Source organism: Colossoma macropomum, unplaced genomic scaffold, assembly GCF_904425465.1.
Source record: "Colossoma macropomum unplaced genomic scaffold, Colossoma_macropomum, whole genome shotgun sequence".
Classification (NCBI taxonomy): domain Eukaryota; kingdom Metazoa; phylum Chordata; class Actinopteri; order Characiformes; family Serrasalmidae; genus Colossoma; species Colossoma macropomum.
Window position 1 is genome coordinate 35,638,002 of NW_023494791.1, and position 9,957 is coordinate 35,647,958.

The window sequence follows — 9,957 nt, forward strand, 5'->3', positions numbered from 1 at the left end:
TTATACATCCTCAAACTTGCAATGATCCTCCATGCTTGACTGATGGTTGTAGACATGGTTTGAAGAGTCTTGCATTGCTTTGGCGGTGTACTTACTGCCTTCTGTTACTTACAAAGATCTCAAATCAGTCCGTAAAGCCTTACTCCACATCTTAGATGTCCACTTTTGTGTTGCAAATGCTTATTGTCCATTCCCATTTTCTCTGCATCCTTTAACACTTTTTGAACTTTCTGAATTGTTCACATATTTTCCTTAACTTTGCCCTTTTTATGTGGACTATCTTACATCTAATGTCTCCAGAAATATGTCTGTGAGACATTTTAGATCCATGTGAGAGAGAAATTTGCAAGGCAGCTAAGGTGTGTTTGGGGTATTACTTGAGTGAGTATTCACATCTCTGTGAAGGGGAGCATAATGTCAGTAACTGTTGTCAAAATTCCATGATAAACAGACCAGTAGTAATAGTCCAAAATGACTTGGAACAAAATCTTGTTCCATTATCTTACTTTGAAAGCTGAAAATGTAAAGGTTTTGTGTGTGTGTATATATATATATATATATATATATATATATATGTGTGTGTGTGTGTGTGTGTGTGTGTGTGTGTGTGTGTGTATCAAGAAACATAAATGTCTGTAAAAGGTCTCTTATTCACTATTTAAATAAAGAATGACAGTGGTGAGTGAGCACAGTGAGCATTAAAGCACAGATATAAAAGCTAAGGCTCTTTGTAAAATGCACCTCAGTCAGGTCCGAGATCAGTGCTGTAAAAGCTGATTGGGATGGAAACATATGGGAGGCAGCTGTGGATGGAGAGGAGAGGAGAAAAGAGGAGAGGAAGATAGAAGAGAAAACAGTACAAGAGAGGAGAAGAAAAAGGATGAGGGAAGAGGACAGGAAAATTGACATGAGGAAAAGACAAGATAGAAAAGGAAAAAGAAAGGAGAAAAACACAGTGAGGGAGAGAGAGAGGCCAGCAGCACAGTGCTACCACTGGCTAAAATAGACTCTGCTGGTTCATATACACATCCCAAGCTCTGATGTGGCTGCTCACCAATTCAGTAATTGATGGCTATAGTGGATTATATACAGCACAGTACAACATAGTTATACCTTAATAATAACAATAAAGGAAAGTTGTTGGGATCATTTATCATTATGTGAATGAGATCATTTGAGATCATGCGGGAAATACTTCTTTAAACTTCTTAAAGTCACAAATCGCTGTGGTTGGCAGTCTATTTCATTTACTGCAGTAGTAGATATTCACCACATACTGACTCCGTGGCCTTACCTGCCCAGATGGTTGCTAAGGTAACAAAAGAAGAAGAACAGACACCTTAGAGCATTCCAATGCTTTTTGTTAGTAACATCACAGTGAGTAGCAGCCATGGCCCTGTTTTTACCAAAGGGAACTTTTAAGCAGTTGTTTGGTGAGAAATCAAATTTGCAGTTTTCCTCTTCAGCCAAGACATGTTTGGTGTCTGACATTTGCATTGCAAGTTTTGCACTGGAGCTATGAGGCTCCAAAAATAAAAACTAAACAAGCAAGTTTTGGACACTAAATATGAGTTGACTGATCAGCTTCATCAACGTTTGACTGGTCATAATGAATATGTTTTTAATTTACCAATAAAAAGGCAGAAGCAAGGGCCATACAACTCTAACACACAAAACTCCTTTTTCAGCCCAAAATGCTGAATTGCAAACACAACCTAAAGACAAGCTTTCCCATACAGTACTGAATATATTTACAATCATTTGTTTTTCCTTTGGTTTTTATATAAAATGCACTTTAGCGGTTGGGAAGCCAAGCATGTATTACCAACTAGGGTGGCCTGTTCCAGAATATTTCCTGCTTTGTCATGTGGGAAAGTCCCTGGGTGTTAAATTGGTTGTCTCACTCAGAAATGGCAAAGTGTAACTGCAGTCGTTCAGCCCTTTAAGAAAACCACATATCGTCCTAAGGCCTGGACAGCCCCTGACCACACAGAGAGCAGCAACACTCTTCAAGTCAATGACTAGAAGTGGCAAAACTCACTCATGTGATCATCTAAAGGGGCATTAGAGGAGGTAATAAGGGCCTGTCGGCACTCCCCGTTCTCTTCATCCGCACCCCCCCACACCACCACACACTTGTACAGTTCATTATTTTTCTACAGGTGTGCACTCCAATATTCTGTAGTGTATTTCAAGCCTCGATCAGGGCAAGATAGTTTCTATACTGCAGTGTCAGCACTTCTAGACATTGACCAATGCAACATCTGTGTGTATGAGTACATTTTGAGAGTAATGAAGCTGCTAAAGATTTCAAACTGGCACTGTGCCCATGTTTCTTCCTGACTGGGGCTTCAGCCTTCAGAAATTGGGGCTTTGGGCTTCAGACAGGCTGCTAACCTAGAAAGTGTGATCTCCTCTTAAAGGGATTATTCAAATCAAATATACACACAATTATACACTATTCCCCCTTTTGCCAAATAGCCAAGATTGTTTACATTTGCTTTTGAAGTTTTGGAGGTAATTGGAGTTAACTAGAGTGGCTAATGTAGCTAAAAGTAATGGAAGCATATACTCCACCAGTTAGCACTGTGCAAATACATGTCTAAATCATTGCACACTTGCCTCAACCACACCAGGACATTATGTTATATCACATAAACTTAATTGATGTGGTGTGTAACACTGTATGATACTGTGATATAAAAATAGACTATTTTTCATTTTAACATGATGTTAATTGTTATACATTAGCTGAAAAAGTGAAGAAGCAGACTTCACCAAATATGTCTTGACTGATAAACTAAGTTTGGAGAAAATTGTTTAAATTGCATTTTTTACTGTACTTTTGTTAATCTGCCATAAGTACAATGTAGAAAAATGTAAGTAAAGTACAAAAATACCAAGTAGACAAAGTAAGGTATTCAAATTACCCAGTGAGGGGATTTTTATATATGTATATTGCACATATGCATATTATAAAATGTATATTATACATTTTTTTCATTTTAACTGAAGAACACCTGCTGAAGACTCTTATTGTATTGGTGATTGGTGTCCTTGTTCTTAGAAAAATCCTTCTCTACCTTAAGCGGTGGTCGACACTGTCTGCAAATCACATCTGTCTCAGCTCAGCTGTAAGTGCGCTTGTACGCCGCAGGTCCAGCTCAGTTCAACGGGGAGCTGTACCTGCTGGGGGTGGGGAGAAATTTCTCAGAATCACTCCAACCTATCGAGAAGCACATGTACAGTGAAAAAGAGTGGCCAAGCATGCAGGCGTGCACGCACGGAGACTGCATGCCAGAGCAACTTCTCTCTGCAGGCTTGTAATTATGAGCGTTAGAGAGTGTTCATGGCAAAGCGAGCAGAGATCACTCTGAATTTAACTCATCATAATTACGTGTGTGTGGCGTAGTGGAAGAAATGCTTGGTTCCTGAGAGCAGACATGCATTCATTCATATTTGACTGGAGTGTCACTTATACTACTGTATATTTGGGTGGGGCAGGCTTTGCGTTATGCCTATTAACTCCTTCAACTGCAGACTTAATTCTCACTAATTATTTATTACCTACAGTAAAACCAATACAGTCAGAGACCACACTTTTGTTTATTTCATTTCCAGCCAAAACAGGCATTAAATATAAGTTATGTTTCAGTGCCAGAAAATAAGCAGAAGTCCATCAGTATTAACTTGTCCGTTCTTTATTTGTGTGCACTCTTCCAATCTTAAGCCTCTGGGGTCTAAGGGTATTTTCTTGATTTTTGCGTATCTTTTAAATTCACCTTTAAAGGCACTTGCACATAATGATACCCACATGTTTCATGTGAAAATGCTCCATTATCTTTGTTGCTACTTTCCAAAACCGCTGCAGCAACTTGAACAGCTGTAAACTCTTTGCACACCATTTCACATGTGTTTCCTTTGTCGACTGAATGAAGAATGAAGGGTTTCCGACATGACGGGTAAGTCCTTAGTCATTTCCTGAGTGCCCATTGGTCAGTTTCACACAAAATGTAAAAGAACACAAGAATCCATCAATTACACACAGTGCAAGGCAGATGAGATGTGTATCTCAACCCCTCTTCACAGCCTCATAACGCCAGATCTGAGTCACGTACAGTCTTCCGATAAGACAGATTTGAAAGGGCGATTCTACAGATTCAGGAAATGAACCTTATTTCTGCCTTGTATTATTGCAAAGATAGAATAACATATATAGAAACATCATGGACCCCAGAGGGTTAAAAACAATGAATGTGTATACATGCACTCAATAATCTGATTATAGTTGGATTTTTGCAGTTATCTGATTTTTAAGTGGTCATGTAAACACTATACTCCGATCTAGAAATCCGATTAAGAAATCCGATAAAGAGAGCTGGATTTTAGATCAGTAATCAGATTTCTCAGTACATGTAAACTCATACTCCGATTTCTATCGGATTTCTCAGCCTGCGCATACGCAAGAACAGATGGTGGATGTTGCGAGATGGCAGCAAAATGCTGGTGGGGTGGTGCTGAAATCAAACACGAAATAAAGGATTTAAATATTCTTCATCTTCTAGATGATGTAAGTTCATATTTTCAGGTAAAGTGGCACAATATTTAAAAAAAAAAGCCGTGACATGAGTTTTACGTTATGTTTACATCACGTCTTCTTCTGTGAGTTTATTGGCCCGAAGACCTGAAGTTTCCCATTATCTGATTATTAAGTGCATGTAAACGTGTTGATCTGATTACTGACAACATCTGATTTTCTGCAGTTATCCGATTATTGAGTGCTTGTATACGCATACATCATTGAGTTACAGCTCCTCCCAACAAAAATTGTTACTAAAAATGTCACTGACGTAACGTTACATTTCAACGAGATGCTAACATTCACACAAGCAACTACCCAAACACATCTCAGCTGCCTTGCAAATCTCTTTCTGTTGCGCATCTAAAATGGCTAAAGGAGATATTTCTGATGATATTAGATATAAGATAATCCTCATGCACAAGGAAGAGGAAAGTTAAAAGAAAATAAATGAAAAAAACAGGAGTTTCTAAAACTGAAGTTCAAAGATACAGAGAAAACAGGACTCCTAGATCTCCTAGACCAAAACTGTCCACATCTAATAAACAGTACTTCAAGCTTTCGCTTTTGAGAAAATCAATCTACATTCTTCCTTCAACTCTGAAAACACAGGTGTTTCTGTCCATCCTTCTGCTTGGAGAAGACAACTCAAGAGTATGAGTCTGAAAGAACGTGTAGCTGTCAAGAAGCTGAGAAAAGTAAAAAAGAACATTTGCACTAGGACACCAAAGGTGGACATCTGAGATGTGGAGTTCTATGGACTGATCAGTCTAAATTTGTAATTTGGGATTTCTTGGATTGTGCAGAAAATGCAACCAACTTCTAAGACTGAACTTTGGAGTACAGTTTTCTTTGAAAAACCAAAAGCTGTAATAAATGGCACAGCAAATATTGAAAAAAATATATTGTATTTAGCTGTAGATGCTTATGTATAATTTCCTGTTGAATATGTTTTTCTTAATCATGAGAAATAAATGACTTGTATTTAATGGCTATTTTGACAGGATATTAATTTAATACAAGAGTGGTCTTTGACTTTTTGACTTTAGGTTATGTGTTGAGAAATCGCTCTGTAGGCACACATATCTTTCCATGCAGTTTAAAGAGCCAAAATCTAGTTTGTACCATTTGCTGGGAAGGGTGTCATAAAAATACCCATCGACCCTAATGTCATTTAGTTGACCTCTGGTTACGTGATATTAGAAGCACATGCTTTAATCTAGCAGTTAATGGCCCTGTGTTCTGCTATCTGACAGTAATGGTAACAGTAATGACCCAGCGTTTCATACACATGCTCTCAGATTCCGAGAGCGTGGAAAGTGTTCTTGGTGTTCTCAGTAGTTGTGACATGTCTAATGAGGTCCTGCCATCTGTTTATGAATGCTTTAGAGAAAGGCGGGAGGGAGGGAGGGAGGGAGGGATGCAGTAGCCCTTTTCAGCAGCGTGCGCAGGCCCCAATTTCCACTTCAATAGCTCTAAACACATAAGGACGTTTTAAGTGTGGTGACTTACGCGAGGAGTTGGCCTCCACTAAGGGGAGTCAGTGTGTCAGTGGCGGCAGTTGTACTGCTGGGACGACTGCCCAAGATCAACAACCTCTAAATCAGTGGCTCCAGCCATCGGACCACACTGAGTTTCCCTCCGTCCTGTCCTCCATCTCTCTTTCCCTCTTCATCACTCTGTCCTCTGCCTTTTTCTTCATTCTTGTCCACTCATCACATTCCCCTGTTGATCTATTGGTCTCTCCAGCATCTTTCTTTTACAATCTCTCTCTCTCTCATTTTTTCTCTCTTTCTAGCTTCTCCTTTCTCCTCCTTTCCCCTGTATTGTTTTTAGCCAATTCCTCATACCCTGATTTTACCCTGCTTGAATAAGTTAAGCCACCCAGAACTTTCTCTCTCCAAAACCAGCACCTCATAATTATGTGCATGTGGCAGAAAGGAAGAAGCGTTCAGTTCCAGGCAGTGCATCCATTGGTACATTCATGTATATTCCACTGAGGTGTTGCATATACAGTGTGTTTGGTGGGGTGAGCTTTGCATTATGTCTATTAAAAAAACTGCAAAGTTTCAGGGAAGGTGCCATAAAAATAGCCTTTGACTGCAACATCATACAGATTGTACCACTTCCTCTTTGTACCACTGGTGGTGTGGTAAAAGCACCCTCTTCCATCCAAGTGGGGAACCCTTAGGGCCTTCAAACACTTAGAGAAGGCCTAATGATTACTGTGAAAAAAGTGGATAACACTCAGTTTAGCTTTAGCCCTCTAGGGTCGATGAACTCGCTGGAACATCAAATTGATGTTTCTCAATGTTTCTATTAATATCTTGGCAATAAAACAGCACAGAAATACAGTTCAAACAATTCCTGACTCTGTAGAGTCTGCCCATTTGATTCCATCGTATTGCGAGATTGTACATGACTCACATTCTGAGTTATGAGGCTGTGAAGAGGGGATGAGATGCATGCATCTGCCTCTTACTGTGTATAACTGGTGGATTTTGTGTCTGTGATCTGCCTATCACCAGTATTTGGTGGATTTCTTTGTCCGAGGAGGATTTCTCTGGGAGGAGAAAAGCAGACTGGAAGAGCACTGGGGCTATGTTTTTACAAGAGATATTAAAAATTTCTAAATTTCTCACCTTTTCAGCTTTAGGGCCAAATGATTTCTCAACACAGTTCTCTCGGTCAAATGGGGCCTCTTTATAGAGAGAGCTGATATTGTTCTGGATGGTTTGATATATAACGTGTGGGTATCATGTTTATGCAAGTGCCCTTAAGGGCAAATTTAAAAATATACGCAAAAATAAGGAAAATACCATTAGACCCCAGAGTTAATCACCATGCTTGTTGTATTTAAACTGGACAAATATTGTTGGAATTCTCTTATTTCATTGTTAGGTTTTGGTTGGGAAGTTATCCAGTCAGATTATTTTTCTCTGTGGTATCTAGGTAGACACAGCCAAGTGAGCTCTCCCACTGGTTAGGACTGATGGCGTGAGATGCCATCCACTAACATAATAGAGAACAGCCTGTGGAATCAACTAGTCAAATTTTTATTTTCATGGGTGGAACCAATTTGTGAGAAAAAACATCACTCTAGGCCTTCTAGAAGTCCTAGATACATCACTGGCAGCCTAATCAATGTGTTTCAGTCAGATGCTTTCATGAAGGAGTCACTGTAAAACTGCTGCAAAGTCAAAATATATGTTAAAACATGAAATGTCTTTTACAAATTTAATTCTTAATCAAGTTTAACCAGGAACAGTCAAAAATGTTCACGTGAATCACTGTTACCTTAGCACTAATAAACTCCTAGAATCCCATAGGGACCCACTGGAAATCTCATCAGAAATTAGCATTATTTTAGAGGTGTTTATTTTCACAGTTTTGGCGTTTATGGCCCCACCTGAAGGCCTAGCTCTAATGGTCATTGTTGGCCACTGCTCCATCTAGTTACGCAAGGGAGTCAGGAAGCAATATGCTCTTAAAGCTGAGGGCACAGTGAGTTAATGTTCTTCAAATAAATGTTGTGTTCTATATTTGATTGTTGGGAATCTCTCCCAACCACTCGACCCAAGTTCTCCCCCTACTCATACTATTGGCTCATTTGGGTTATCAGTTCTTATTCTAGAACAGTAAGCCAACTTTTTGAGAAGGTTGATTCAGTGTCCTCTGTGTTTAATTGTTAAACATGACGTTTTATTCCTAGCCTGTGTACACCCCTCCATTTTTTCATGCCTGGATTGTATAGTGAAGGTGTCATCAGATGGGACAGGTGCTGATGCTGGTACTGGACTCTGGAGGCAGAAGTGTAGCACTGTGTTGGAGGACTGTAGTGTTTTACTCTACAGGAAGCATAGGCTTGATCAGTGTGCCCAAACCAGGCAGCTCAAGGCACGTCACAAAACCATGTCTCAGGGCTGTTGTCTGACCCTTGGGCCACGCTGGCATTTTGTCATGGAGGCGTTTTCCCCCACACCCCTTTCATCATCTGCAAAATCTCCCACTCTCTCTGATTTCTCCGAGGACCACAGGGAACCTGCAGCTGCTCACTCAGAGGTCTAGCAGATTGGCTAATGTCGAACAAACCACATCATTTACGTCTATTTTATGCTTGGCCTCCCGAACCTCGTCCTGATCACAAGACGCTCCGCATCCCGAAAGGCTAGCGCAGGGCTAGCACACAGATGGATGTCTTTTATTCTTCCTCCCTCCTCCTTCTCCTTGCTGTAATTATTTGTAAATGGTGCCAGTAGGGGCCAACAGAGCGACCCGTAGATGTGCTGCCCATATGTGTGTGCAAATTGCAGGGAGGCATCATTAGGCCTATGCATCATGCTAACGAGTGGGAGGAGAAGAGCGGACTGGAAGAGCGCTGGGGCTGTGGGCAGCAGCGGCGTTGATGGTGGTCCTTCCCCGTGATCCTAGCAGTGCCCCACGTTCGGCCCATCTGTTCCCACTCGGCCCGCTTGGCTCTCTATCAACAAGGCCTCCACCGTGGAGGGCTTCTACAGCCTTCTGGTGGCCAAACAAAGCGGGACGTTCTACCAGTGCCGGCCTGAGTCCTGCCAAGTGCTCAGAGCAAATGTACGGGCAGCAAGAGGGAGGCGGATTTCTCGGTGTAGACCCCCATCTGCAACTATGAACAACCTCTGGACTTGGCACATTAACCCCATAGGACCCATTGGCAGTAACGTCTGTTCCTCACTCTCGTAACTCCCTACCCTACAGATTAGTTTCATGGTAGTTACAGAGTAATTTATAGTGCTTACTGGGTAATAAGACTTAAGTTTATTAACTGAATAATGGGCCTTGAACTGATGCTTGACTGACGGCTGAGAATAATGATATAGACGCAGTTGGTAACGTTTTGTTAACATCTTGGAGTGAGTCTGAGTTCTATCAGTTATTTTAAAAGCAGGTTGTATCCAGTTCACTGACTATAACAGAGTTCTTGGACCCTTTAGTCTTTCAGGCTGGAAGAGATTACTCTAAAAATATTTGTAAAGCAGTGGATTTAGAATATACAGTAGGACTGAATTACATCATAATCTACACAAAAAGGTGGACATGAGCTAAAGCAAAGGTGATGAATTATGCATATGTTTATATTACGGGAAGTGGGCTATATTTTATTTTTCCATTACTTTGGTTACGTTAATTCTTCCCACTACTTTGCAAAGGGTGGCACTGGCCATAAAGCAGGCACATCACATCCCTCTTAGGTTTACGGAGTCCTGGTCTGACCATTGAATTATTTTTGACTTCAAAGTGAGAGTTCTTTGCACCCGTGACACCAAACTTGAAATTCATATCAGGTAATGTGAACTATGATGAATATGTCCCAGATGTTATGCTCATGAATATACCATTAT